The sequence below is a fragment of the Myripristis murdjan genome, chromosome 20 (genome assembly GCF_902150065.1).
Source record: "Myripristis murdjan chromosome 20, fMyrMur1.1, whole genome shotgun sequence".
NCBI lineage: Eukaryota > Metazoa > Chordata > Actinopteri > Holocentriformes > Holocentridae > Myripristis > Myripristis murdjan.
In genome coordinates, this window is record NC_043999.1 from 7,498,374 (window position 1) to 7,504,425 (window position 6,052).

The following is a 6,052-nucleotide window of genomic DNA, read 5'->3' on the forward strand; positions in this document are numbered from 1 at the left end:
ATGACAAATACATCTCGTTTAGGATCAGTGTTGCAGTTTTGTTGCATCTAGCGTAATAAAGGTGACTTCGACTGTTTACCCATTTGAACTATGATAATAAAGATTGCTTGATCGTTGCCTCAGCTGGTGACGCTGCAAAACAACACACACACACACACAGTGTTTCCATTGTGATCAGGTCTTCTCGGATCCACTCGGGTATTTCACATGTTAAACCGACCCAGGACCTGCGGCATTTAGAAAACATTTAGAAATCGTGGATCAAACCCGTAGAAGTCCTGGATTTTGGTGGACCTGTGAAGACCGCGATTACGGATCCTTTACAAACAGATCATCTTCACCTGTTGTATCTAATGTCTCTCATAATATTGCAACACACATTGCCATTTACAATATATTTGCAGTGCAAAAACGTCACCAACACATCGACGTCGTTCTCTGTGGAAAGTTTTTAGTTTCTGTAGACTCTTCTGTTGTCTGTTTTGAGGACATCAGCGCTCAACACCAACTACAGAGCTCTTATTTAGATAATTCAGAAACATGAAATACATCTCTTTCTGAATGCGAGAGGATTTTTTTTTTTTTTTTCTACCTGACCCATGGTGTTAGGGACACCAAATGGAAAAGCTTTCATGAACTCCCAGTTAAATCATTATCGTTTAGGTCAGCTGGACATAAAAAGCAGGGGAAAAAAACTGGCATTCATTAGAATAAACGCAAAATGCCGCAGCGTATTGCTTTGAATGTGATTTTCGAAGTAAATTGGTGGACTGTAATACAAAACTGCACTCCCCGCTGAGGCTGTGGGTGTTCCTTGTAACTTCTGGTGACTTAAAAGAGGGCAAAATTTTACTTTCCAAACAATTCCTCTGGGGATGCTGAAAAAGTACTTAGGGAAGTACGTGTTAAAAAGTGGGACTCGCGCAATAGGTACACGTGGCTGAACTGCAGTGGTGAGCCGGCAGCTGTTGGATCTGAAACCAAGCGAGGCGACGTGAGAAGGGCATTTTGAGGTATTGTCATCTCCACAGCTGCCCGCTAATTAGCGAACACCATGCTGAACAAGAGAACTTTTGCAGACGAGCGTTTAATAACAACCTGGAAGTCGGTTTGGTATGAGTTGGAGAACAGCTTGTTCTGTTTTTTTTTTTTTTTTTTTTTTGTAACCGGTTGCGTGTTTGGCTTTGTTCCGCTTTGCTTTGTGCACAGAATACAGTTGGGATGGTTGGTCTAGTTAACACACACCTGATGTGGAGTGAAGGCTGAGACAATGCTGCCTTTGTTGTGGTGCAAATTATGTATACTGTTGGTAATGCAAACGATAATGAACTGAACACATCATGCATATCATTTCAATAAGGCCTCCCAACAATGGTAAAAAAAAAAAAAAAAAAAAAAGCCTATAACACATATAATTCATTATATTTTACCTTTTGTCCCATATCATCTGTTGCGTTTCATTCTCACCTGTTGTTGAAGTCACGCCATCTGTCTGCAAACTCTGTATTTCTCTGTATTTCTAATATAATGTTGTTTTCCATTTGCACTCAAACTGTGGTTTATGCTGAATGCAATTAGCTGCTGGTACAAGTTGGATCAAAAACTTTTTATTTTCTTTCCCTTGGGAAATTCAAAGCTTTGTTAAATTGTTAATTTGTATTATTTGCAGGCATGTTTTGAAATTTCCCGATGTCTGAGGGAGTTAGTACACCTTAATGTATGTCAAACAAGACAAGGAATTTGCGGTTGTCGTGTTTGTTCCACATGGTCGATGCGAGAAGCCGACCGGCAGATGCAGACGGCAGAGGAACATGCACACGCTCTTGTGCGTGCGAGGATCCACACGGCTTTGATATTACAGAACTTCAGGCTTCAGTTCACATGTCGGCCAAAACTGAGCCAACATGTTGCTTTCCTCTCTTGTGCAACAGCCGCATACTCCTTACAATTTAGCAGAAATCCAGTAACAAGTGGTGTAAAAGTAATGTATTTCACTAGGCCACGTACTCATTAGTGTGTGTGATGCAGTCTCCAGATCCCACTTTGCCGTTGACCCTCTCAAGCGAGGCATTAACCTTCCAAAAAGTAGTAGGGGGCCAATTTATCATCCTCTAAAATCATCCTGGAGAACCTTGAGAATTTCTCATTCTATAAATGTTAACATACGGGCGTTTGGCTGTTTTTCTTCGATGTCACTTTGACCAATTTGTTCGCATGAAGACATAATTGCAAAGTTGCACCTCTGTGTCCTCTACAATACACAGAGCATCGGCACATTTACCTCCCACAGATGCTTGATACTAAAAAAAAATCAAAGGTCTAATCTAATATGCATGCCTGTAAAACAAATTACATTATCTATAAAAGGATAAATGCATATTTAAGGGAGAGAAGTTTATTTTGCAATGCAGATGACTGGCTGCTTTTGCAAGGCGAGCAGCAGCACAGTTTCCACTTTTCCTCTTTTTCTAGCTGCAACCGTGCATCGACATTTAGAGAGTTGATTCTTCATAAAGTAACAGCGGTACAAATTCTCGATTTCACTGTGGTGGTTGAATTTTGCAAAGTGATCAGAACCGGAGGTGACAAACTATGTTCTGTCACACATTTTGGTCCCGTTTGTCATCGTTGTGACCTTGTTGAAGTCACACCATCTGTTGGCAAACTCAGTTTTCTTACACTTCAATTAGATTCTCTGCATTATCAATGTAATGTCATTTTTTTCCCCCAAAGCAAGCAGCTACTAGTACGATTTCATCTATTGGGGGAGGAGGGGAACAAAAACTTTATTTTTTTTTTTTTTTTTTTTTGTTTCTCTAGAGGATTTTTTTTTTTTTTTAATTGTTTAACCTAAATGGCACAAGCAATTAAGTGAATTTGCAGGCATGTGTTTAAATTGCAAATGTCTGCGGGGGCTTTAACTCTGTCAGAGGTTAAAGCTTAATGTATGTCAAACATTCAGATCCAGATGGCAATGAAACATGTCCGCTCTGCACGCAGGATCCTCCATAGCATTGATGTAACAGCGATTAAAAATGTGCTAGAAAGCTGCTTAATACAGTGACATTTCTGATTAGCTCTCAGATCGGATCTTTTTTGCTTCATCTTTGTGTGTGACCTTGTTTCTGGCGAACCCGTCCCAGCCACAACCCAGCACGTGCACATCTGAGTGAGCCAAAAAATGTATCTTGCACGCCAGTCCATCAAATGAATCAAACGGCAGTGCAGGCATTCATTTTTTGAACAGTTTGCTGCGGTAACCGTGGTGTGGCACGTCGAGGCTGAGGTCAAGGTCGAGAAGCTAAAAAAAAAAAGGACTTAGGTTGACGCATCTTCTCATATATTGATTAAATTCCCTGTCACTGTTGCTGCAATCCTCCACTAATGACAAATGAATGGGTAACGACGCTCTGATGGAGACGCGCTCAGTGGAAGACCAAATGAATGAATGAATTCTGATGTGAGCGTTCACAAAATCAAATACCAATCCGATTTCAAACCATATATAAAGTGGCCCAAATCAGAATTGAAAATGCCAGATTCGGTGTGATTTGGTGCTGCTCACACAGGCATAAAAAAGTCCAATTTGTGTCACATTTGAGGAAAAACATCAGATTAATGTCATTTTTTACTGGCTGTAGTAACCTATTTCAGGACATTTCACTACATCACAGGCTAATCATGCCGTCTCCAGGTTGTTGTTTTCGCTTGATGCCGCCACACGAAGAATTAACCTCCTGAAAAGTAATAGTTGGCCAATTTAGCATCCTCCAAAATCATCTCCGAGAACCTTGAGAATTCCTCATCCTGTGAATGTTAACGTAAAGCCTTTTGACAGGTTTTTCTTCACGGTCCCATGGACCCATTTGTTAACATGAAGATGTAAGTGCTAAGTTGCACTGCTGCATTGCTTTCCTATGTATTATACATGCTATACACCGAAAAAATAAAGGTGACTATCGAAGGAGCATAATTTGAATGGAAATGAAAAATGTGGAATTGTGGAAACGGCAATAAATGAATCCTGAGAATACAGCAAGTGATACTGCACATCATCTTGTTTGTCATGGCATTTTTTTTTTAACAAAAGATGAATGTTAATTACTATTGTTTTTTTCTTTTTTTTCCCCCCATGCATGATTCATAACATTTGTGCCCTTTGGTAAGTCCGCAGTTCTGACTTATCATTAAAGTATGCAACCATCGTATCCATTACACATTGTTTTCTAACTCTGCAGAAGTAGTCAAAGCTCAGCGGGAGAGACAGGTGAGGGGGAATAAATTGTGAAAGCAGACGGAAAAAAAAATAAAAGGAGAAAATATTAAAGTAGTGGCAGAGCTTGGTGGTTATAATATACAACCGGAGAAAGAACAAGCAGATGGACAAGACACCGTAAGCGGCCGCCGATAAATTAATGAGGTGGTTTTCCTTGTGTTTCCACGCAGTCTGAAAGCTGCCATGTTAGATTTAAAGTGCATCATCAGGATCGCGGCGGCATAAAATATTAAATTGATACTGGTATGAATACACACGGGCAAAAGCTATTAATTCTTAACCTTTGTTAGCAGAGACAGCCCAGTCTGTAAACGTTGAAATGACACTTTGACAGGCGAACAATAAATACAATTAACTGGTTTGCCAGCAATTGGATGGGAATTTATGAGTGGCTGCTAAGTGTATAGCCTATTACTGCGAGTTTACATTATTTTTTTAATATATTTATTTATCTGTCAGAAAGTCCTTTGCCACTCTTTCACCTATTGTCATGTGCGAGAAAAAAAAAAAAGAATTCATTCTCCAGCAAGAAATATTATTAAAAACATACAAAATGATTAAAGCCCTTGTGACAAGTAATTTGTTCTGGATCTTATTTTTTTCACATTAGAAATATGAATTTAACAAGTCATTGCCATTCAGCGCTTGTCCTTATTTTCACATTATCCCACTTTCTTTCTCTTATCCCATCGGGCAATTTGATTCAGCCCAGTCATTCAGTGATTTTAACAAATTAGGACGCTTTAATATGGGTCAAAAAAATGAAACAAAAAATCCCAATAAGGTAAATTAACCTGGGCCCAATATTAATGCAGGTGCCTGTACTTGTATTTTCCTTGAATCAAAATTAGCACTGGCAAAATTACATTAAATAAATAAATAAAAGAAAATAACAATAATTTTAAGCCTTATAGAGGAAGGAATATTCCCAATTTCACACTTGCTGTTAGTATCCTGCTGTATTTTCTTTATGCAAACACACATACACACACACACACACACACACACACACACACTCATCGCCGTGTCACCGACCCCAAAAACGAGTGCCAACACCAGTGGCAACAGACTAGGAAATGTAGGGGATTTTTCCATTATTTTATTAAGAAAATAAGTATAAAAATATAAATATAAAACAATATGACTCAGCATTCAAACAGCATGAATTCAGTGTATGACATTTATCCTACAACATACACTTTTCCATTACATATTACACCTATATGATGAAATGAATTCACAGTTTGACAAATAAACTGCACCAACCATTCACATGAACATTGCTTGTCAAACGAAGATAGCAAATAGTATATAGGATGTCCATCGTTTTTAAAAACAGTTCGTACATTTACAGTATCTAATGGATTTGGCCCGAAAAGCCGCTGTCGCCCCTGTACCCTGTACCCCCCCCGTCGCCCCGCCCCGCCCCCGCACCCCAGCCCGCTGCCATTAAACATTGATAGTATACAATACTACTATCTCTCAGGTCAGTTACAAAAACACATTGTCCACACCATTGTTCACAAAAAATTCCTAAAATTCAAAGGCATCTTTACTGATTATGACCAAAAACAGTAAAACTTCGAGAAATATATCTCCAGTGATGACAAAATTCAACTTCAGTTCAAGTCTTGGTTTCCGTTTCAACATCCACAAGTGGATCGCAGGAATGTGTGTGTGTGTGTGCATGTCTGTGTGTGTGTGTGTGTGTGTATAAGAGAATCAGTCAGACAGACAGGTAAGTAGCTAGCTAGCTTACTAGACAGATAGACAGAC